Source organism: Salmo salar, chromosome 26 (assembly GCF_965601325.2).
Source record: "Salmo salar chromosome 26, fSalSal1, whole genome shotgun sequence".
NCBI lineage: Eukaryota > Metazoa > Chordata > Actinopteri > Salmoniformes > Salmonidae > Salmo > Salmo salar.
This window is the reverse complement of record NC_138316.1, coordinates 40,331,207-40,357,059: the sequence shown is the minus strand read 5'-3', so window position 1 is coordinate 40,357,059 and position 25,853 is coordinate 40,331,207. Positions and strand designations below refer to the sequence as shown.

General features: G+C 45.9%; 1 protein-coding gene across 1 annotated transcript in view; it reads right to left on the bottom strand.

The window, feature by feature from the left end:
* The window catches only part of LOC106562552 (metallophosphoesterase MPPED2), a 195,279-nt gene that overhangs the window by 124,043 nt on the left and 45,383 nt on the right, over positions 1–25,853 (bottom strand). The gene's annotated exons all lie outside the window — the stretch shown is intronic.

Sequence of the window (25,853 nt, the reverse complement as noted above, 5' to 3'; positions counted from 1 at the left end):
TCCTGTCCTACAGCAGTTGTATTCAGAGACACATCCTGTCCTACAGTAGCTGTATTCAGAGACACATCCTGTCCTACAGTAGCTGTATTCCTCAGAGACACATCCTGTCCTAAAGTAGCTGTATTCAGAGACACATCCTGTCCTACAGTAGCTGTATTCCTCAGAGACACATCCTGTCCTACAGTAGCTGTAGTCAGAGACACATCCTGTCATACAGTAGCTGTAGTCAGAGACACATCCTGTCCTACAGTAGCTGTATTCCTCAGACACATCATGTCCTACAGTAGCTGTATTCAGAGACACATCCTGTCCTACAGTAGCTGAATTCAGAGACACATCCTGTCCTACAGTAGCTGTATTCCTCAGAGACACATCCTATCCTACAGTAGCTGTATTCAGAGACACATCCTGTCCCACAGTAGCTGTATTCCTCAGAGACACATCCTGTCCTACAGTAGCTGTATTCCTCAGAGACACATCCTGTCCTACAGTAGCTGTAGTCAGAGACACATCCTGTCATACAGTAGCTGTAGTCAGAGACACATCCTGTCCTACAGTAGCTGTATTCCTCAGACACATCATGTCCTACAGTAGCTGTATTCAGAGACACATCCTGTCCTACAGTAGCTGAATTCAGAGACACATCCTGTCCTACAGTAGCTGTATTCCTCAGAGACACATCCTATCCTACAGTAGCTGTATTCAGAGACACATCCTGTCCCACAGTAGCTGTATTCCTCAGAGACACATCCTGTCCTACAGTAGCTGTATTCAGAGACACATCCTGTCCTACAGTAGCTGTATTCCTCAGAGACACATCCTGTCCTACAGTAGCTGTATTCCTCAGAGACACATCCTGTCCTACAGTAGCTGTATTCAGAGACACATCCTGTCCCACAGTAGCTGTATTCCTCAGAGACACATCCTGTCCTACAGTAGCTGTAGTCAGAGACACATCCTGTCCTACAGTAGCTGTATTCAGAGACACATCCTGTCCTACAGTAGCTGTAGTCAGAGACACATCCTGTCCTACAGTAGCTGTATTCAGAGACACATCCTGTCCTACAGTAGCTGTATTCAGAGACACATCCTGTCCTACAGTAGCTGTATTCAGAGACACATCCTGTCCTACAGTAGCTGTATTCAGAGACACATCCTGTCCTACAGTAGCTGTATTCCTCAGAGACACACCCTGTCCTACAGTAGCTGTATTCAGAGACACATCCTGTCCCACAGTAGCTGTATTCCTCAGAGACACATCCTGTCCTACAGTAGCTGTATTCAGAGACACATCCTGTCCTACAGTAGCTGTATTCAGAGACACATCCTGTCCTACAGTAGCTGTATTCCTCAGAGACACATCCTATCCTACAGTAGCTGTATTCCTCAGAGACACATCCTGTCCCACAGTAGCTGTATTCCTCAGAGACACATCCTGTCCTACAGTAGCTGTATTAAGAGACACATCCTGTCCTACAGTAGCTGTATTCAGAGACACATCCTGTCCTACAGCAGTTGTATTCAGAGACACATCCTGTCCTACAGTAGCTGTATTCAGAGACACATCCTGTCCTACAGTAGCTGTATTCCTCAGAGACACATCCTGTCCTACAGTAGCTGTATTCAGAGACACATCCTGTCCTACAGTAGCTGTATTCCTCAGAGACACATCCTGTCCTACAGTAGCTGTAGTCAGAGACACATCCTGTCATACAGTAGCTGTAGTCAGAGACACATCCTGTCCTACAGTAGCTGTATTCAGAGACACATCCTGTCCTACAGTAGCTGAATTCAGAGACACATCCTGTCCTACAGTAGCTGTATTCCTCAGAGACACATCCTATCCTACAGTAGCTGTATTCAGAGACACATCCTGACCCACAGTAGCTATATTCCTCAGAGACACATCCTGTCCTACAGTAGCTGTATTCAGAGACACATCCTGTCCTACAGTAGCTGTATTCCTCAGAGACACATCCTGTCCTACAGTAGCTGTATTCCTCAGAGACACATCCTGTCCTACAGTAGCTGTATTCAGAGACACATCCTGTCCCACAGTAGCTGTATTCCTCAGAGACACATCCTGTCCTACAGTAGCTGTATTCAGATACACATCCTGTCCTACAGTAGCTGTATTCCTCAGAGACACATCCTGTCCTACAGTAGCTGTATTCAGAGACACATCCTGTCCTACAGTAGCTGTATTCAGAGACACATCCTGTCCTAAAGTAGCTGTATTCCTCAGATACATATCCTGTCCTACAGTAGCTGTATTCCTCAGAGACACATCCTGTCCTACAGTTGCTGTATTCAGAGACACATCCTGTTCTACAGTAGCTGTATTCCACAGAGACACATCCTGTCCTACAGTAGCTGTATTCTTCAGAGACACATCCTGTCCTACAGTAGCTGTATTCAGAGACACATCCTGTCCAACAGTAGCTGTAGTCAGAGACATATCCTGTCCTACAGTAGCTGTATTCAGAGACACATCCTGTCCTACAGTAGCTGTATTCAGAGACACATCCTGTCCTACAGTAGCTGTATTCAGAGACACATTCTGTCCTACAGTAGCTGTATTCAGAGACACATCCTGTCCTACAGTAGCTGTATTCAGAGACACATTCTGTCCTACAGTAGCTGTATTCAGAGACACATCCTGTCCTACAGTAGCTGTATTCAGAGACACATTCTGTCCTACAGTAGCTGTATTCAGAGACACATCCTGTCCTACAGTAGCTGTATTCCTCAGAGACACATCCTGTCCTACAGTAGCTGTAGTCAGAGACACATCCTGTCCTACAGTAGCTGTATTCAGAGACACATCCTGTCCTACAGTAGCTGTAGTCAGAGACACATCCTGTCCTACAGTAGCTGTATTCAGAGACACATCCTGTCCTACAGTAGCTGTATTCAGAGACACATCCTGTCCTACAGTAGCTGTATTCAGAGACACATCCTGTCCTACAGTAGCTGTATTCAGAGACACATCCTGTCCTACAGTAGCTGTATTCCTCAGAGACACATTCTGTCCTAAAGTAGCTGTATTCCTCAGATACATATCCTGTCCTACAGTAGCTGTATTCCTCAGAGACACATCCTGTCCTACAGTAGCTGTATTCAGAGACACATCCTGTCCTACAGTAGCTGTATTCAGAGACACATCCTGTCCTACAGTAGCTGTATTCAGAGACACATCCTTTCCTACAGTAGCTGAATTCAGAGACACATCCTGTCCTACAGTAGCTGTATTCAGAGACACATTCTGTCCTACAGTAGCTGTATTCCTCAGAGACACATCCTGTCCTACAGTAGCTGTATTCCACAGAGACACATCCTGTCCTACAGTAGCTGTATTCAGAGACACATCCTGTCCTACAGTAGCTGAATTCAGAGACACATCCTGTGCTACAGTAGCTATATTCCTCAGAGACACATCCTGTCCTACAGTAGCTGTATTCAGAGACACATCCTGTCCCACAGTAGCTGTATTCCTCAGAGATACATCCTGTCCTACAGTAGCTGTATTCAGAGACACATCCTGTCCTACAGTAGCTGTATTCAGAGACACATCCTGTCCTACAGTAGCTGTATTCCTCAGAGACACATCCTGTCCTACAGTAGCTGTATTCCTCAGACACATCCTCTCCTACAGTAGCTGTATTCCTCAGAGACACTTCCTGTCCTACAGTAGCTGTATTCTGAGACACATCCTGTTCTACAGTAGCTGTATTCCACAGAGACACACCTGTCCTACAGTAGCTGTATTCTTCAGAGACACATCCTGTCCTACAGTAGCTGTATTCAGAGACACATCCTGTCCTACAGTAGCTGTAGTCAGAGACACATCCTGTCCTACAGTAGCTGTATTCAGAGACACATCCTGTTCTACAGTAGCTGTATTCCTCAGAGACACATCCTGTCCTACAGTAGCTGTATTCAGAGACACATCCTGTCCTACAGTAGCTGTATTCCTCAGAGACACATCCTGTCCTACAGTAGCTGTATTCAGAGACACATCCTGTCCTACAGTAGCTGTATTCAGAGACACATCCTGTCCTAAAGTAGCTGTATTCCTCAGATACATATCCTGTCCTACAGTAGCTGTATTCCTCAGAGACACATCCTGTCCTACAGTAGCTGTATTCAGAGACACATCCTGTTCTACAGTAGCTGTATTCCACAGAGACACATCCTGTCCTACAGTAGCTGTATTCTTCAGAGACACATCCTGTCCTACAGTAGCTGTATTCAGAGACACATCCTGTCCAACAGTAGCTGTAGTCAGAGACATATCCCGTCCTACAGTAGCTGTATTCAGAGACACATCCTGTCCTACAGTAGCTGTATTCAGAGACACATCCTGTCCTACAGTAGCTGTAGTCAGAGACACATCCTGTCCTACATTAGCTGTATTCAGAGACACATCCTGTCCTACAGTAGCTGTATTCAGAGACACATCCTGTCCTACAGTAGCTGTATTCAGAGACACATCCTGTCCTACTGTAGCTGTATTCAGAGACACATCCTGTCCTACAGTAGCTGTATTCCTCAGAGACACATTCTGTCCTAAAGTAGCTGTATTCCTCAGATACATATCCTGTCCTACAGTAGCTGTATTCCTCAGAGACACATCCTGTCCTACAGTAGCTGTATTCAGAGACACATCCTGTCCTACAGTAGCTGTATTCAGAGACACATCCTGTCCTACAGTAGCTGTATTCAGAGACACATCCTTTCCTACAGTAGCTGAATTCAGAGACACATCCTGTCCTACAGTAGCTGTATTCAGAGACACATCCTGTCCTACAGTAGCTGTATTCCTCAGAGACACATCCTGTCCTACAGTAGCTGTATTCCACAGAGACACATCCTGTCCTACAGTAGCTGTATTCAGAGACACATCCTGTCCTACAGTAGCTGAATTCAGAGACACATCCTGTGCTACAGTAGCTATATTCCTCAGAGACACATCCTGTCCTACAGTAGCTGTTTTCAGACACATCCTGTCCCACAGTAGCTGTATTCCTCAGAGACACATCCTGTCCTACAGTAGCTGTATTCAGAGACACATCCTGTCCTACAGTAGCTGTATTCAGAGACACATCCTGTCCTACAGTAGCTGTATTCCTCAGAGACACATCCTGTCCTACAGTAGCTGTATTCCTCAGACACATCCTCTCCTACAGTAGCTGTATTCCTCAGAGACACATCCTGTCCTACAGTAGCTGTATTCAGAGACACATCCTGTTCTACAGTAGCTGTATTCCACAGAGACACACCTGTCCTACAGTAGCTGTATTCTTCAGAGACACATCCTGTCCTACAGTAGCTGTATTCAGAGACACATCCTGTCCTACAGTAGCTGTAGTCAGAGACACATCCTGTCCTACAGTAGCTGTATTCAGAGACACATCCTGTTCTACAGTAGCTGTATTCCTCAGAGACACATCCTGTCCTACAGTAGCTGTATTCAGAGACACATCCTGTCCTACAGTAGCTGTATTCCTCAGAGACACATCCTGTCCTACAGTAGCTGTATTCAGAGACACATCCTGTCCTACAGTAGCTGTATTCAGAGACACATCCTGTCCTAAAGTAGCTGTATTCCTCAGATACATATCCTGTCCTACAGTAGCTGTATTCCTCAGAGACACATCCTGTCCTACAGTAGCTGTATTCAGAGACACATCCTGTTCTACAGTAGCTGTATTCCACAGAGACACATCCTGTCCTACAGTATCTGTATTCTTCAGAGACACATCCTGTCCTACAGTAGCTGTATTCAGAGACACATCCTGTCCTACAGTAGCTGTATTCAGAAACACATTCTGTCCTACAGTAGCTGTGTTCATTGACACATCCTGTCCTACAGTAGCTGTATTCCTCAGAGACACATCCTGTCCTACAGTAGCTGTAGTCAGAGACACATCCTGTCCTACAGTAGCTGTATTCAGAGACACATCCTGTCCTACAGTAGCTGTAGTCAGAGACACATCCTGTCCTACAGTAGCTGTATTCAGAGACACATCCTGTCCTACAGTAGCTGTATTCAGAGACACATCCTGTCCTACAGTAGCTGTATTCAGAGACACATCCTGTCCTACAGTAGCTGTATTCAGAGACACATCCTGTCCTACAGTAGCTGTATTCCTCAGAGACACATTCTGTCCTAAAGTAGCTGTATTCCTCAGATACATATCCTGTCCTACAGTAGCTGTATTCCTCAGAGACACATCCTGTCCTACAGTAGCTGTATTCCTCAGAGACACATCCTGTCCTACAGTAGCTGTATTCCTCAGAGACACATCCTGTCCTACAGTAGCTGTATTCAGAGACACATCCTGTCCTACAGTAGCTGAATTCAGAGACACATCCTGTGCTACAGTAGCTATATTCCTCAGAGACACATCCTGTCCTACAGTAGCTGTATTCAGAGACACATCCTGTCCCACAGTAGCTGTATTCCTCAGAGACACATCCTGTCCTACAGTAGCTGTATTCAGAGACACATCCTGTCCTACAGTAGCTGTATTCAGAGACACATCCTGTCCTACAGTAGCTGTATTCCTCAGAGACACATCCTGTCCTACAGTAGCTGTATTCCACAGAGACACATCCTGTCATACAGTAGCTGTATTCAGAGACACATCCTGTCCTACAGTAGCTGAATTCAGAGACACATCCTGTGCTACAGTAGCTATATTCCTCAGAGACACATCCTGTCCTACAGTAGCTGTATTCAGAGACACATCCTGTCCTACAGTAGCTGTATTCCTCAGAGACACATCCTGTCCTACAGTAGCTGTATTCAGAGACACATCCTGTCCTACAGTAGCTGTATTCAGAGACACATCCTGTCCTAAAGCAGCTGTATTCCTCAGATACATATCCTGTCCTACAGTAGCTGTATTCCTCAGAGACACATCCTGTCCTACAGTAGCTGTATTAAGAGACACATCCTGTTCTACAGTAGCTGTATTCCACAGAGACACATCCTGTCCTACAGTAGCTGTATTCTTCAGAGACACATCCTGTCCTACAGTAGCTGTATTCAGAGACACATCCTGTCCAACAGTAGCTGTAGTCAGAGACATATCCTGTCCTACAGTAGCTGTATTCAGAGACACATCTTGTCCTACAGTAGCTGTATTCAGAGACACATTCTGTCCTACAGTAGCTGTATTCAGAGACACATCCTGTCCTACAGTAGCGGTATTCAGAGACACATTCTGTCCTACAGTAGCTGTATTCAGAGACACATCCTGTCCTACAGTAGCTGTATTCAGAGACACATTCTGTCCTACAGTAGCTGTATTCAGAGACACATCCTGTCCTACAGTAGCTGTATTCCTCAGAGACACATCCTGTCCTACAGTAGCTGTAGTCAGAGACACATCCTGTCCTACAGTAGCTGTATTCAGAGACACATCCTGTCCTACAGTAGCTGTAGTCAGAGACACATCCTGTCCTACAGTAGCTGTATTCAGAGACACATCCTGTCCTACAGTAGCTGTATTCAGAGACACATCCTGTCCTACAGTAGCTGTATTCAGAGACACATCCTGTCCTACAGTAGCTGTATTCAGAGACACATCCTGTCCTACAGTAGCTGTATTCCTCAGAGACACATTCTGTCCTAAAGTAGCTGTATTCCTCAGATACATATCCTGTCCTACAGTAGCTGTATTCCTCAGAGACACATCCTGTCCTAAAGTAGCTGTATTCAGAGACACATCCTGTCCTACAGTAGCTGTATTCAGAGACACATCCTGTCCTACAGTAGCTGTATTCAGAGACACATCCTTTCCTACAGTAGCTGAATTCAGAGACACATCCTGTCCTACAGTAGCTGTATTCAGAGACACATCCTGTCCTACAGTAGCTGTATTCCTCAGAGACACATCCTGTCCTACAGTAGCTGTATTCCACAGAGACACATCCTGTCCTACAGTAGCTGTATTCAGAGACACATCCTGTCCTACAGTAGCTGAATTCAGAGACACATCCTGTGCTACAGTAGCTATATTCCTCAGAGACACATCCTGTCCTACAGTAGCTGTATTCAGAGACACATCCTGTCCCACAGTAGCTGTATTCCTCAGAGACACATCCTGTCCTACAGTAGCTGTATTCAGAGACACATCCTGTCCTACAGTAGCTGTATTCAGAGACACATCCTGTCCTACAGTAGCTGTATTCCTCAGAGACACATCCTGTCCTACAGTAGCTGTATTCCTCAGACACATCCTGTCCTACAGTAGCTGTATTCAGAGACACATCCTGTCCTACAGTAGCTGTATTCAGAGACACATCCTGTCCCACAGTAGCTGTATTCCTCAGAGACACATCCTGTCCTACAGTAGCTGTATTCAGTGACACATCCTGTCCTACAGTAGCTGTATTCCTCAGAGACACATCCTGTCCTACAGTAGCTGCATTCCTCAGAGACACATCCTGTCCTACAGTAGCTGTATTCCTCAGAGACACATCCTGCCCTACAGTAGCCGTATTCCTCAGAGACACATCCTGTCCTACAGTAGCCGTATTCCTCAGAGACACATCCTGTCCTACAGTAGCAGTATTCAGAGACATATCCTGTCCTACAGTAGCTGTATTCAGAGACACATCCTGTCCTACAGTAGCTGTATTCAGAGACACATCCTGTCCTACAGTAGCTGTATTCAGAGACACATCCTGTCCTACAGTAGCTGTATTCAGAGACACATCCTTTCCTACAGTAGCTGAATTCAGAGACACATCCTGTCCTACAGTAGCTGTATTCAGAGACACATCCTGTCCTACAGTAGCTGTATTCCTCAGAGACACATCCTGTCCTACAGTAGCTGTATTCCACAGAGACACATCCTGTCCTACAGTAGCTGTATTCAGAGACACATCCTGTCCTACAGTAGCTGAATTCAGAGACACATCCTGTGCTACAGTAGCTATATTCCTCAGAGACACATCCTGTCCTACAGTAGCTGTATTCAGAGACACATCCTGTCCCACAGTAGCTGTATTCCTCAGAGACACATCCTGTCCTACAGTAGCTGTATTCAGAGACACATCCTGTCCTACAGTAGCTGTATTCAGAGACACATCCTGTCCTACAGTAGCTGTATTCCTCAGAGACACATCCTGTCCTACAGTAGCTGTATTCCTCAGACACATCCTGTCCTACAGTAGCTGTATTCAGAGACACATCCTGTCCTACAGTAGCTGTATTCAGAGACACATCCTGTCCCACAGTAGCTGTATTCCTCAGAGACACATCCTGTCCTACAGTAGCTGTATTCAGTGACACATCCTGTCCTACAGTAGCTGTATTCCTCAGAGACACATCCTGTCCTACAGTAGCTGCATTCCTCAGAGACACATCCTGTCCTACAGTAGCTGTATTCCTCAGAGACACATCCTGCCCTACAGTAGCCGTATTCCTCAGAGACACATCCTGTCCTACAGTAGCCGTATTCCTCAGAGACACATCCTGTCCTACAGTAGCAGTATTCAGAGACATATCCTGTCCTACAGTAGCTGTATTCAGAGACACATCCTGTCCTACAGTAGCTGTATTCCTCAGAGACACATCCTGTCCTACAGTAGCTGTAGTCAGAGACACATCCTGTCCTACAGTAGCTGTATTCAGAGACACATCCTGTCCTACAGTAGCTGTAGTCAGAGACACATCCTGTCCTACAGTAGCTGTATTCAGAGACACATCCTGTCCTACAGTAGCTGTATTCAGAGACACATCCTGTCCTACAGTAGCTGTATTCAGAGACACATCCTGTCCTACAGTAGCTGTATTCAGAGACACATCCTGTCCTACAGTAGCTGTATTCCTCAGAGACACATTCTGTCCTAAAGTAGCTGTATTCCTCAGATACATATCCTGTCCTACAGTAGCTGTATTCCTCAGAGACACATCCTGTCCTACAGTAGCTGTATTCCTCAGAGACACATCCTGTCCTACAGTAGCTGTATTCCTCAGAGACACATCCTGTCCTACAGTAGCTGTATTCAGAGACACATCCTGTCCTACAGTAGCTGAATTCAGAGACACATCCTGTGCTACAGTAGCTATATTCCTCAGAGACACATCCTGTCCTACAGTAGCTGTATTCAGAGACACATCCTGTCCCACAGTAGCTGTATTCCTCAGAGACACATCCTGTCCTACAGTAGCTGTATTCAGAGACACATCCTGTCCTACAGTAGCTGTATTCAGAGACACATCCTGTCCTACAGTAGCTGTATTCCTCAGAGACACATCCTGTCCTACAGTAGCTGTATTCCACAGAGACACATCCTGTCATACAGTAGCTGTATTCAGAGACACATCCTGTCCTACAGTAGCTGAATTCAGAGACACATCCTGTGCTACAGTAGCTATATTCCTCAGAGACACATCCTGTCCTACAGTAGCTGTATTCAGAGACACATCCTGTCCTACAGTAGCTGTATTCCTCAGAGACACATCCTGTCCTACAGTAGCTGTATTCAGAGACACATCCTGTCCTACAGTAGCTGTATTCAGAGACACATCCTGTCCTAAAGCAGCTGTATTCCTCAGATACATATCCTGTCCTACAGTAGCTGTATTCCTCAGAGACACATCCTGTCCTACAGTAGCTGTATTAAGAGACACATCCTGTTCTACAGTAGCTGTATTCCACAGAGACACATCCTGTCCTACAGTAGCTGTATTCTTCAGAGACACATCCTGTCCTACAGTAGCTGTATTCAGAGACACATCCTGTCCAACAGTAGCTGTAGTCAGAGACATATCCTGTCCTACAGTAGCTGTATTCAGAGACACATCCTGTCCTACAGTAGCTGTATTCAGAGACACATTCTGTCCTACAGTAGCTGTATTCAGAGACACATCCTGTCCTACAGTAGCGGTATTCAGAGACACATTCTGTCCTACAGTAGCTGTATTCAGAGACACATCCTGTCCTACAGTAGCTGTATTCAGAGACACATTCTGTCCTACAGTAGCTGTATTCAGAGACACATCCTGTCCTACAGTAGCTGTATTCCTCAGAGACACATCCTGTCCTACAGTAGCTGTAGTCAGAGACACATCCTGTCCTACAGTAGCTGTATTCAGAGACACATCCTGTCCTACAGTAGCTGTAGTCAGAGACACATCCTGTCCTACAGTAGCTGTATTCAGAGACACATCCTGTCCTACAGTAGCTGTATTCAGAGACACATCCTGTCCTACAGTAGCTGTATTCAGAGACACATCCTGTCCTACAGTAGCTGTATTCAGAGACACATCCTGTCCTACAGTAGCTGTATTCCTCAGAGACACATTCTGTCCTAAAGTAGCTGTATTCCTCAGATACATATCCTGTCCTACAGTAGCTGTATTCCTCAGAGACACATCCTGTCCTAAAGTAGCTGTATTCAGAGACACATCCTGTCCTACAGTAGCTGTATTCAGAGACACATCCTGTCCTACAGTAGCTGTATTCAGAGACACATCCTTTCCTACAGTAGCTGAATTCAGAGACACATCCTGTCCTACAGTAGCTGTATTCAGAGACACATCCTGTCCTACAGTAGCTGTATTCCTCAGAGACACATCCTGTCCTACAGTAGCTGTATTCCACAGAGACACATCCTGTCCTACAGTAGCTGTATTCAGAGACACATCCTGTCCTACAGTAGCTGAATTCAGAGACACATCCTGTGCTACAGTAGCTATATTCCTCAGAGACACATCCTGTCCTACAGTAGCTGTATTCAGAGACACATCCTGTCCCACAGTAGCTGTATTCCTCAGAGACACATCCTGTCCTACAGTAGCTGTATTCAGAGACACATCCTGTCCTACAGTAGCTGTATTCAGAGACACATCCTGTCCTACAGTAGCTGTATTCCTCAGAGACACATCCTGTCCTACAGTAGCTGTATTCCTCAGACACATCCTGTCCTACAGTAGCTGTATTCAGAGACACATCCTGTCCTACAGTAGCTGTATTCAGAGACACATCCTGTCCCACAGTAGCTGTATTCCTCAGAGACACATCCTGTCCTACAGTAGCTGTATTCAGTGACACATCCTGTCCTACAGTAGCTGTATTCCTCAGAGACACATCCTGTCCTACAGTAGCTGCATTCCTCAGAGACACATCCTGTCCTACAGTAGCTGTATTCCTCAGAGACACATCCTGCCCTACAGTAGCCGTATTCCTCAGAGACACATCCTGTCCTACAGTAGCCGTATTCCTCAGAGACACATCCTGTCCTACAGTAGCAGTATTCAGAGACATATCCTGTCCTACAGTAGCTGTATTCAGAGACACATCCTGTCCTACAGTAGCTGTATTCAGAGACACATCCTGTCCTACAGTAGCTGTATTCAGAGACACATCCTGTCCTACAGTAGCTGTATTCAGAGACACATCCTTTCCTACAGTAGCTGAATTCAGAGACACATCCTGTCCTACAGTAGCTGTATTCAGAGACACATCCTGTCCTACAGTAGCTGTATTCCTCAGAGACACATCCTGTCCTACAGTAGCTGTATTCCACAGAGACACATCCTGTCCTACAGTAGCTGTATTCAGAGACACATCCTGTCCTACAGTAGCTGAATTCAGAGACACATCCTGTGCTACAGTAGCTATATTCCTCAGAGACACATCCTGTCCTACAGTAGCTGTATTCAGAGACACATCCTGTCCCACAGTAGCTGTATTCCTCAGAGACACATCCTGTCCTACAGTAGCTGTATTCAGAGACACATCCTGTCCTACAGTAGCTGTATTCAGAGACACATCCTGTCCTACAGTAGCTGTATTCCTCAGAGACACATCCTGTCCTACAGTAGCTGTATTCCTCAGACACATCCTGTCCTACAGTAGCTGTATTCAGAGACACATCCTGTCCTACAGTAGCTGTATTCAGAGACACATCCTGTCCCACAGTAGCTGTATTCCTCAGAGACACATCCTGTCCTACAGTAGCTGTATTCAGTGACACATCCTGTCCTACAGTAGCTGTATTCCTCAGAGACACATCCTGTCCTACAGTAGCTGCATTCCTCAGAGACACATCCTGTCCTACAGTAGCTGTATTCCTCAGAGACACATCCTGCCCTACAGTAGCCGTATTCCTCAGAGACACATCCTGTCCTACAGTAGCCGTATTCCTCAGAGACACATCCTGTCCTACAGTAGCAGTATTCAGAGACATATCCTGTCCTACAGTAGCTGTATTCAGAGACACATCCTGTCCTACAGTAGCTGTATTCAGAGACACATCCTGTCCTACAGTAGCTGTATTCAGAGACACATCCTGTCCTACAGTAGCTGTATTCAGAGACACATCCTATCCTACAGTAGCTGTATTCCTCAGAGACACATCCTGTCCTACAGTAGCTGTATTCCTCAGAGACACATCCTGTCATACAGTAGCTGTATTCAGAGACACATCCTGTCCTACAGTAGCTGTATTCAGTGACACATCCTGTCCTACAGTAGCTGTATTCCTCAGAGACACATCCTGTCCTACAGTAGCTGCATTCCTCAGAGACACATCCTGTCCTACAGTAGCTGTATTCAGAGACACATCCTGTCCTACAGTAGCTGTATTCCTCAGAGACACATCCTGTCCTACAGTAGCTGTATTCAGAGACACATCCTGTCCTACAGTAGCTGTATTCAGAGACACATCCTGTCCTAAAGTAGCTGTATTCCTCAGATACATATCCTGTCCTACAGTAGCTGTATTCCTCAGAGACACATCCTGTCCTACAGTAGCTGTATTCAGAGACACATCCTGTTCTACAGTAGCTGTATTCCACAGAGACACATCCTGTCCTACAGTATCTGTATTCTTCAGAGACACATCCTGTCCTACAGTAGCTGTATTCAGAGACACATCCTGTCCTACAGTAGCTGTAGTCAGAGACATATCCTGTCCTACAGTAGCTGTATTCAGAGACACATCCTGTCCTACAGTAGCTGTATTCAGAGACACATCCTGTCCTACAGTAGCTGTATTCAGAGACACATTCTGTCCTACAGTAGCTGTATTCAGAGACACATCCTGTCCTACAGTAGCTGTATTCAGAGACACATTCTGTCCTACAGTAGCTGTATTCAGAGACACATCCTGTCCTACAGTAGCTGTATTCAGAAACACATTCTGTCCTACAGTAGCTGTGTTCATTGACACATCCTGTCCTACAGTAGCTGTATTCCTCAGAGACACATCCTGTCCTACAGTAGCTGTAGTCAGAGACACATCCTGTCCTACAGTAGCTGTATTCAGAGACACATCCTGTCCTACAGTAGCTGTAGTCAGAGACACATCCTGTCCTACAGTAGCTGTATTCAGAGACACATCCTGTCCTACAGTAGCTGTATTCAGAGACACATCCTGTCCTACAGTAGCTGTATTCAGAGACACATCCTGTCCTACAGTAGCTGTATTCAGAGACACATCCTGTCCTACAGTAGCTGTATTCCTCAGAGACACATTCTGTCCTAAAGTAGCTGTATTCCTCAGATACATATCCTGTCCTACAGTAGCTGTATTCCTCAGAGACACATCCTGTCCTACAGTAGCTGTATTCCTCAGAGACACATCCTGTCCTACAGTAGCTGTATTCCTCAGAGACACATCCTGTCCTACAGTAGCTGTATTCAGAGACACATCCTGTCCTACAGTAGCTGAATTCAGAGACACATCCTGTGCTACAGTAGCTATATTCCTCAGAGACACATCCTGTCCTACAGTAGCTGTATTCAGAGACACATCCTGTCCCACAGTAGCTGTATTCCTCAGAGACACATCCTGTCCTACAGTAGCTGTATTCAGAGACACATCCTGTCCTACAGTAGCTGTATTCAGAGACACATCCTGTCCTACAGTAGCTGTATTCCTCAGAGACACATCCTGTCCTACAGTAGCTGTATTCCACAGAGACACATCCTGTCCTACAGTAGCTGTATTCAGAGACACATCCTGTCCTACAGTAGCTGAATTCAGAGACACATCCTGTGCTACAGTAGCTATATTCCTCAGAGACACATCCTGTCCTACAGTAGCTGTATTCAGAGACACATCCTGTCCTACAGTAGCTGTATTCCTCAGAGACACATCCTGTCCTACAGTAGCTGTATTCAGAGACACATCCTGTCCTACAGTAGCTGTATTCAGAGACACATCCTGTCCTAAAGCAGCTGTATTCCTCAGATACATATCCTGTCCTACAGTAGCTGTATTCCTCAGAGACACATCCTGTCCTACAGTAGCTGTATTCAGAGACACATCCTGTTCTACAGTAGCTGTATTCCACAGAGACACATCCTGTCCTACAGTAGCTGTATTCTTCAGAGACACATCCTGTCCTACAGTAGCTGTATTCAGAGACACATCCTGTCCAACAGTAGCTGTAGTCAGAGACATATCCTGTCCTACAGTAGCTGTATTCAGAGACACATCCTGTCCTACAGTAGCTGTATTCAGAGACACATTCTGTCCTACAGTAGCTGTATTCAGAGACACATCCTGTCCTACAGTAGCGGTATTCAGAGACACATTCTGTCCTACAGTAGCTGTATTCAGAGACACATCCTGTCCTACAGTAGCTGTATTCAGAGACACATTCTGTCCTACAGTAGCTGTATTCAGAGACACATCCTGTCCTACAGTAGCTGTATTCCTCAGAGACACATCCTGTCCTACAGTAGCTGTAGTCAGAGACACATCCTGTCCTACAGTAGCTGTATTCAGAGACACATCCTGTCCTACAGTAGCTGTAGTCAGAGACACATCCTGTCCTACAGTAGCTGTATTCAGAGACACATCCTGTCCTACAGTAGCTGTATTCAGAGACACATCCTGTCCTACAGTAGCTGTATTCAGAGACACATCCTGTCCTACAGTAGCTGTATTCAGAGACACATCCTGTCCTACAGTAGCTGTATTCCTCAGAGACACATTCTGTCCTAAAGTAGCTGTATTCCTCAGATACATATCCTGTCCTACAGTAGCTGTATTCCTCAGAGACACATCCTGTCCTAAAGTAGCTGTATTCAGAGACACATCCTGTCCTACAGTAGCTGTATTCAGAGACACATCCTGTCCTACAGTAGCTGTATTCAGAGACACATCCTTTCCTACAGTAGCTGAATTCAGAGACACATCCTGTCCTACAGTAGCTGTATTCAGAGACACATCCTGTCCTACAGTAGCTGTATTCCTCAGAGACACATCCTGTCCTACAGTAGCTGTATTCCACAGAGACACATCCTGTCCTACAGTAGCTGTATTCAGAGACACATCCTGTCCTACAGTAGCTGAATTCAGAGACACATCCTGTGCTACAGTAGCTATATTCCTCAGAGACACATCCTGTCCTACAGTAGCTGTATTCAGAGACACATCCTGTCCCACAGTAGCTGTATTCCTCAGAGACACATCCTGTCCTACAGTAGCTGTATTCAGAGACACATCCTGTCCTACAGTAGCTGTATTCAGAGACACATCCTGTCCTACAGTAGCTGTATTCCTCAGAGACACATCCTGTCCTACAGTAGCTGTATTCCTCAGACACATCCTCTCCTACAGTAGCTGTATTCCTCAGAGACACATCCTGTCCTACAGTAGCTGTCTTCCTCAGAGACACATCCTGTCCTACAGTAGCTGTATTCCACAGAGACACATCCTGTCATACAGTAGCTGTATTCAGAGACACATCCTGTCATACAGTAGCTGTATTCAGAGACATATCCTGTCCTACAGTAGCTGTATTCAGAGAGACACATCCTGTCCTACAGTAGCTGTATTCCTCAGAGACACATCCTGTCCTACAGTAGCTGTATTCAGTGACACATCCTGTCCTACAGTAGCTGTATTCCTCAGAGACACATCCTGTCCTACAGTAGCTGCATTCCTCAGAGACACATCCTGTCCTACAGTAGCTGTATTCCTCAGAGACACATCCTGCCCTACAGTAGCCGTATTCCTCAGAGACACATCCTGTCCTACAGTAGCCGTATTCCTCAGAGACACATCCTGTCCTACAGTAGCAGTATTCAGAGACATATCCTGTCCTACAGTAGCTGTATTCAGAGACACATCCTGTCCTACAGTAGCTGTATTCAGAGACACATCCTGTCCTACAGTAGCTGTATTCCTCAGAGACACATTCTGTCCTACAGTAGCTGTATTCCTCAGAGACACATCCTGCCCTACAGTAGCCGTATTCCTCAGAGACACATCCTGTCCTACAGTAGCCGTATTCCTCAGAGACACATCCTGTCCTACAGTAGCAGTATTCAGAGACATATCCTGTCCTACAGTAGCTGTATTCAGAGACACATCCTGTCCTACAGTAGCTGTATTCAGAGACACATCCTGTCCTACAGTAGCTGTATTCAGAGACACATCCTGTCCTACAGTAGCTGTATTCAGAGACACATCCTATCCTACAGTAGCTGTATTCCTCAGAGACACATCCTGTCCTACAGTAGCTGTATTCCTCAGAGACACATCCTGTCATACAGTAGCTGTATTCAGAGACACATCCTGTCCTACAGTAGCTGTATTCAGTGACACATCCTGTCCTACAGTAGCTGTATTCCTCAGAGACACATCCTGTCCTACAGTAGCTGCATTCCTCAGAGACACATCCTGTCCTACAGTAGCTGTATTCCTCAGAGACACATCCTGCCCTACAGTAGCCGTATTCCTCAGAGACACATCCTGTCCTACAGTAGCCGTATTCCTCAGAGACACATCCTGTCCTACAGTAGCTGTATTCAGAGACATATCCTGTCCTACAGTAGCTGTATTCAGAGACACATCCTGTCCTACAGTAGCTGTATTCAGAGACACATCCTGTCCTACAGTAGCTGTATTCAGAGACCTATCCTGTCCTACAGTAGCTGTATTCCTCAGAGACACATCCTGTCCTACAGTAGCTGTATTCCACAGAGACACATCCTGTCCTACAGTAGCAGTATTCCTCAGAGACACATCCTGTCCTACAGTAGCTGTATTCAGAGACACATCCTGTCCTACAGTAGCTGTATTCAGAGACACATCCTGTCCTACAGTAGCTGTATTCAGAGACCTATCCTGTCCTACAGTAGCTGTATTCCTCAGAGACACATCCTGTCCTACAGTAGCTGTATTCCACAGAGACACATCCTGTCCTACAGTAGCAGTATTCCTCAGAGACACATCCTGTCCTACAGTAGCTGTATTCAGAGACACATCCTGTCCTACAGTAGCTGTATTCTTCAGAGACACATCCTGTCCTACAGTAGCTGTCTTCCTCAGAGACACATCCTGTCCTACAGTAGCTGTATTCCACAGAGACACATCCTGTCATACAGTAGCTGTATTCAGAGACACATCCTGTCATACAGTAGCTGTATTCCTCAGAGACACATCCTGTCCTACAGTAGCTGTATTCAGAGACATATCCTGTCCTACAGTAGCTGTATTCAGAGACACATCCTGTCCTACAGTAGCTGTATTCCTCAGAGACACATCCTGTCCTACAGTAGCTGTATTCCACAGAGACACATCCTGTCCTACAGTAGCAGTATTCCTCAGAGACCCATCCTGTCCTACAGTAGCTGTATTCAGAGACACATCCTGTCATACAGTAGCTGTATTCCTCAGAGACACATCCTGTCCTACAGTAGCTGTATTCAGAGACACATCCTGTCCTACAGTAGCTGTATTCAGTGACACATCCTGTCCTACAGTAGCTGTATTCCTCAGAGACACATCCTGTCCTACAGTAGCTGCATTCCTCAGAGACACATCCTGTCCTACAGTAGCTGTATTCCTCAGAGACACATCCTGCCCTACAGTAGCCGTATTCCTCAGAGACACATCCTGTCCTACAGTAGCCGTATTCCTCAGAGACACATCCTGTCCTACAGTAGCTGTATTCAGAGACATATCCTGTCCTACAGTAGCTGTATTCAGAGACACATCCTGTCCTACAGTAGCTGTATTCAGAGACACATCCTGTCCTACAGTAGCTGTATTCAGAGACACATCCTGTCCTACAGTAGCTGTATTCAGAGACACATCCTATCCTACAGTAGCTGTATTCCTCAGAGACACATTCTGTCCTAAAGTAGCTGTATTCCTCAGATACATATCCTGTCCTACAGTAGCTGTATTCCTCAGAGACACATCCTGTCCTAAAGTAGCTGTATTCAGAGACACATCCTGTCCTACAGTAGCTGTATTCAGAGACACATCCTGTCCTACAGTAGCTGTATTCAGAGACACATCCTTTCCTACAGTAGCTGAATTCAGAGACACATCCTGTCCTACAGTAGCTGTATTCAGAGACACATCCTGTCCTACAGTAGCTGTATTCCTCAGAGACACATCCTGTCCTACAGTAGCTGTATTCCACAGAGACACATCCTGTCCTACAGTAGCTGTATTCAGAGACACATCCTGTCCTACAGTAGCTGTATTCAGAGACACATCCTGTCCTACAGTAGCTGTATTCAGAGACACATCCTATCCTACAGTAGCTGTATTCCTCAGAGACACATCCTGTCCTACAGTAGCTGTATTCCTCAGAGACACATCCTGTCATACAGTAGCTGTATTCAGAGACACATCCTGTCCTACAGTAGCTGTATTCAGTGACACATCCTGTCCTACAGTAGCTGTATTCCTCAGAGACACATCCTGTCCTACAGTAGCTGCATTCCTCAGAGACACATCCTGTCCTACAGTAGCTGTATTCCTCAGAGACACATCCTGCCCTACAGTAGCCGTATTCCTCAGAGACACATCCTGTCCTACAGTAGCCGTATTCCTCAGAGACACATCCTGTCCTACAGTAGCTGTATTCAGAGACATATCCTGTCCTACAGTAGCTGTATTCAGAGACACATCCTGTCCTACAGTAGCTGTATTCAGAGACACATCCTGTCCTACAGTAGCTGTATTCAGAGACCTATCCTGTCCTACAGTAGCTGTATTCCTCAGAGACACATCCTGTCCTACAGTAGCTGTATTCCACAGAGACACATCCTGTCCTACAGTAGCAGTATTCCTCAGAGACACATCCTGTCCTACAGTAGCTGTATTCAGAGACACATCCTGTCCTACAGTAGCTGTATTCAGAGACACATCCTGTCCTACAGTAGCTGTATTCAGAGACCTATCCTGTCCTACAGTAGCTGTATTCCTCAGAGACACATCCTGTCCTACAGTAGCTGTATTCCACAGAGACACATCCTGTCCTACAGTAGCAGTATTCCTCAGAGACACATCCTGTCCTACAGTAGCTGTATTCAGAGACACATCCTGTCCTACAGTAGCTGTATTCTTCAGAGACACATCCTGTCCTACAGTAGCTGTCTTCCTCAGAGACACATCCTGTCCTACAGTAGCTGTATTCCACAGAGACACATCCTGTCATACAGTAGCTGTATTCAGAGACACATCCTGTCATACAGTAGCTGTATTCCTCAGAGACACATCCTGTCCTACAGTAGCTGTATTCAGAGACATATCCTGTCCTACAGTAGCTGTATTCAGAGACACATCCTGTCCTACAGTAGCTGTATTCCTCAGAGACACATCCTGTCCTACAGTAGCTGTATTCCACAGAGACACATCCTGTCCTACAGTAGCAGTATTCCTCAGAGACCCATCCTGTCCTACAGTAGCTGTATTCAGAGACACATCCTGTCATACAGTAGCTGTATTCCTCAGAGACACATCCTGTCCTACAGTAGCTGTATTCAGAGACACATCCTGTCCTACAGTAGCTGTATTCAGTGACACATCCTGTCCTACAGTAGCTGTATTCCTCAGAGACACATCCTGTCCTACAGTAGCTGCATTCCTCAGAGACACATCCTGTCCTACAGTAGCTGTATTCCTCAGAGACACATCCTGCCCTACAGTAGCCGTATTCCTCAGAGACACATCCTGTCCTACAGTAGCCGTATTCCTCAGAGACACATCCTGTCCTACAGTAGCTGTATTCAGAGACATATCCTGTCCTACAGTAGCTGTATTCAGAGACACATCCTGTCCTACAGTAGCTGTATTCAGAGACACATCCTGTCCTACAGTAGCTGTATTCAGAGACACATCCTGTCCTACAGTAGCTGTATTCAGAGACACATCCTATCCTACAGTAGCTGTATTCCTCAGAGACACATTCTGTCCTAAAGTAGCTGTATTCCTCAGATACATATCCTGTCCTACAGTAGCTGTATTCCTCAGAGACACATCCTGTCCTAAAGTAGCTGTATTCAGAGACACATCCTGTCCTACAGTAGCTGTATTCAGAGACACATCCTGTCCTACAGTAGCTGTATTCAGAGACACATCCTTTCCTACAGTAGCTGAATTCAGAGACACATCCTGTCCTACAGTAGCTGTATTCAGAGACACATCCTGTCCTACAGTAGCTGTATTCCTCAGAGACACATCCTGTCCTACAGTAGCTGTATTCCACAGAGACACATCCTGTCCTACAGTAGCTGTATTCAGAGACACATCCTGTCCTACAGTAGCTGAATTCAGAGACACATCCTGTGCTACAGTAGCTATATTCCTCAGAGACACATCCTGTCCTACAGTAGCTGTATTCAGAGACACATCCTGTCCCACAGTAGCTGTATTCCTCAGAGACACATCCTGTCCTACAGTAGCTGTATTCAGAGACACATCCTGTCCTACAGAGCTGTATTCAGAGACACATCCTGTCCTACAGTAGCTGTATTCCTCAGAGACACATCCTGTCCTACAGTAGCTGTATTCCTCAGACACATCCTCTCCTACAGTAGCTGGATTCCTCAGAGACACATCCTGTCCTACAGTAGCTGTCTTCCTCAGAGACACATCCTGTCCTACAGTAGCTGTATTCCACAGAGACACATCCTGTCATACAGTAGCTGTATTCAGAGACACATCCTGTCATACAGTAGCTGTATTCAGAGACATATCCTGTCCTACAGTAGCTGTATTCAGAGAGACACATCCTGTCCTACAGTAGCTGTATTCCTCAGAGACACATCCTGTCCTACAGTAGCTGTATTCAGTGACACATCCTGTCCTACAGTAGCTGTATTCCTCAGAGACACATCCTGTCCTACAGTAGCTGCATTCCTCAGAGACACATCCTGTCCTACAGTAGCTGTATTCCTCAGAGACACATCCTGCCCTACAGTAGCCGTATTCCTCAGAGACACATCCTGTCCTACAGTAGCCGTATTCCTCAGAGACACATCCTGTCCTACAGTAGCAGTATTCAGAGACATATCCTGTCCTACAGTAGCTGTATTCAGAGACACATCCTGTCCTACAGTAGCTGTATTCAGAGACACATCCTGTCCTACAGTAGCTGTATTCCTCAGAGACACATTCTGTCCTACAGTAGCTGTATTCCTCAGAGACACATCCTGCCCTACAGTAGCCGTATTCCTCAGAGACACATCCTGTCCTACAGTAGCCGTATTCCTCAGAGACACATCCTGTCCTACAGTAGCAGTATTCAGAGACATATCCTGTCCTACAGTAGCTGTATTCAGAGACACATCCTGTCCTACAGTAGCTGTATTCAGAGACACATCCTGTCCTACAGTAGCTGTATTCAGAGACACATCCTGTCCTACAGTAGCTGTATTCAGAGACACATCCTATCCTACAGTAGCTGTATTCCTCAGAGACACATCCTGTCCTACAGTAGCCGTATTCCTCAGAGACACATCCTGTCCTACAGTAGCTGTATTCAGAGACATATCCTGTCCTACAGTAGCTGTATTCAGAGACACATCCTGTCCTACAGTAGCTGTATTCAGAGACACATCCTGTCCTACAGTAGCTGTATTCAGAGACCTATCCTGTCCTACAGTAGCTGTATTCCTCAGAGACACATCCTGTCCTACAGTAGCTGTATTCCACAGAGACACATCCTGTCCTACAGTAGCAGTATTCCTCAGAGACACATCCTGTCCTACAGTAGCTGTATTCAGAGACACATCCTGTCCTACAGTAGCTGTATTCAGAGACACATCCTGTCCTACAGTAGCTGTATTCAGAGACCTATCCTGTCCTACAGTAGCTGTATTCCTCAGAGACACATCCTGTCCTACAGTAGCTGTATTCCACAGAGACACATCCTGTCCTACAGTAGCAGTATTCCTCAGAGACACATCCTGTCCTACAGTAGCTGTATTCAGAGACACATCCTGTCCTACAGTAGCTGTATTCTTCAGAGACACATCCTGTCCTACAGTAGCTGTCTTCCTCAGAGACACATCCTGTCCTACAGTAGCTGTATTCCACAGAGACACATCCTGTCATACAGTAGCTGTATTCAGAGACACATCCTGTCATACAGTAGCTGTATTCCTCAGAGACACATCCTGTCCTACAGTAGCTGTATTCAGAGACATATCCTGTCCTACAGTAGCTGTATTCAGAGACACATCCTGTCCTACAGTAGCTGTATTCCTCAGAGACACATCCTGTCCTACAGTAGCTGTATTCCACAGAGACACATCCTGTCCTACAGTAGCAGTATTCCTCAGAGACCCATCCTGTCCTACAGTAGCTGTATTCAGAGACACATCCTGTCATACAGTAGCTGTATTCCTCAGAGACACATCCTGTCCTACAGTAGCTGTATTCAGAGACACATCCTGTCCTACAGTAGCTGTATTCAGTGACACATCCTGTCCTACAGTAGCTGTATTCCTCAGAGACACATCCTGTCCTACAGTAGCTGCATTCCTCAGAGACACATCCTGTCCTACAGTAGCTGTATTCCTCAGAGACACATCCTGCCCTACAGTAGCCGTATTCCTCAGAGACACATCCTGTCCTACAGTAGCCGTATTCCTCAGAGACACATCCTGTCCTACAGTAGCTGTATTCAGAGACATATCCTGTCCTACAGTAGCTGTATTCAGAGACACATCCTGTCCTACAGTAGCTGTATTCAGAGACACATCCTGTCCTACAGTAGCTGTATTCAGAGACACATCCTGTCCTACAGTAGCTGTATTCAGAGACACATCCTATCCTACAGTAGCTGTATTCCTCAGAGACACATTCTGTCCTAAAGTAGCTGTATTCCTCAGATACATATCCTGTCCTACAGTAGCTGTATTCCTCAGAGACACATCCTGTCCTAAAGTAGCTGTATTCAGAGACACATCCTGTCCTACAGTAGCTGTATTCAGAGACACATCCTGTCCTACAGTAGCTGTATTCAGAGACACATCCTTTCCTACAGTAGCTGAATTCAGAGACACATCCTGTCCTACAGTAGCTGTATTCAGAGACACATCCTGTCCTACAGTAGCTGTATTCCTCAGAGACACATCCTGTCCTACAGTAGCTGTATTCCACAGAGACACATCCTGTCCTACAGTAGCTGTATTCAGAGACACATCCTGTCCTACAGTAGCTGAATTCAGAGACACATCCTGTGCTACAGTAGCTATATTCCTCAGAGACACATCCTGTCCTACAGTAGCTGTATTCAGAGACACATCCTGTCCCACAGTAGCTGTATTCCTCAGAGACACATCCTGTCCTACAGTAGCTGTATTCAGAGACACATCCTGTCCTACAGAGCTGTATTCAGAGACACATCCTGTCCTACAGTAGCTGTATTCCTCAGAGACACATCCTGTCCTACAGTAGCTGTATTCCTCAGACACATCCTCTCCTACAGTAGCTGTATTCCTCAGAGACACATCCTGTCCTACAGTAGCTGTCTTCCTCAGAGACACATCCTGTCCTACAGTAGCTGTATTCCACAGAGACACATCCTGTCATACAGTAGCTGTATTCAGAGACACATCCTGTCATACAGTAGCTGTATTCAGAGACATATCCTGTCCTACAGTAGCTGTATTCAGAGAGACACATCCTGTCCTACAGTAGCTGTATTCCTCAGAGACACATCCTGTCCTACAGTAGCTGTATTCAGTGACACATCCTGTCCTACAGTAGCTGTATTCCTCAGAGACACATCCTGTCCTACAGTAGCTGCATTCCTCAGAGACACATCCTGTCCTACAGTAGCTGTATTCCTCAGAGACACATCCTGCCCTACAGTAGCCGTATTCCTCAGAGACACATCCTGTCCTACAGTAGCCGTATTCCTCAGAGACACATCCTGTCCTACAGTAGCAGTATTCAGAGACATATCCTGTCCTACAGTAGCTGTATTCAGAGACACATCCTGTCCTACAGTAGCTGTATTCAGAGACACATCCTGTCCTACAGTAGCTGTATTCCTCAGAGACACATTCTGTCCTACAGTAGCTGTATTCCTCAGAGACACATCCTGCCCTACAGTAGCCGTATTCCTCAGAGACACATCCTGTCCTACAGTAGCCGTATTCCTCAGAGACACATCCTGTCCTACAGTAGCAGTATTCAGAGACATATCCTGTCCTACAGTAGCTGTATTCAGAGACACATCCTGTCCTACAGTAGCTGTATTCAGAGACACATCCTGTCCTACAGTAGCTGTATTCAGAGACACATCCTGTCCTACAGTAGCTGTATTCAGAGACACATCCTATCCTACAGTAGCTGTATTCCTCAGAGACACATCCTGTCCTACAGTAGCTGTATTCCTCAGAGACACATCCTGTCATACAGTAGCTGTATTCAGAGACACATCCTGTCCTACAGTAGCTGTATTCAGTGACACATCCTGTCCTACAGTAGCTGTATTCCTCAGAGACACATCCTGTCCTACAGTAGCTGCATTCCTCAGAGACACATCCTGTCCTACAGTAGCTGTATTCCTCAGAGACACATCCTGCCCTACAGTAGCCGTATTCCTCAGAGACACATCC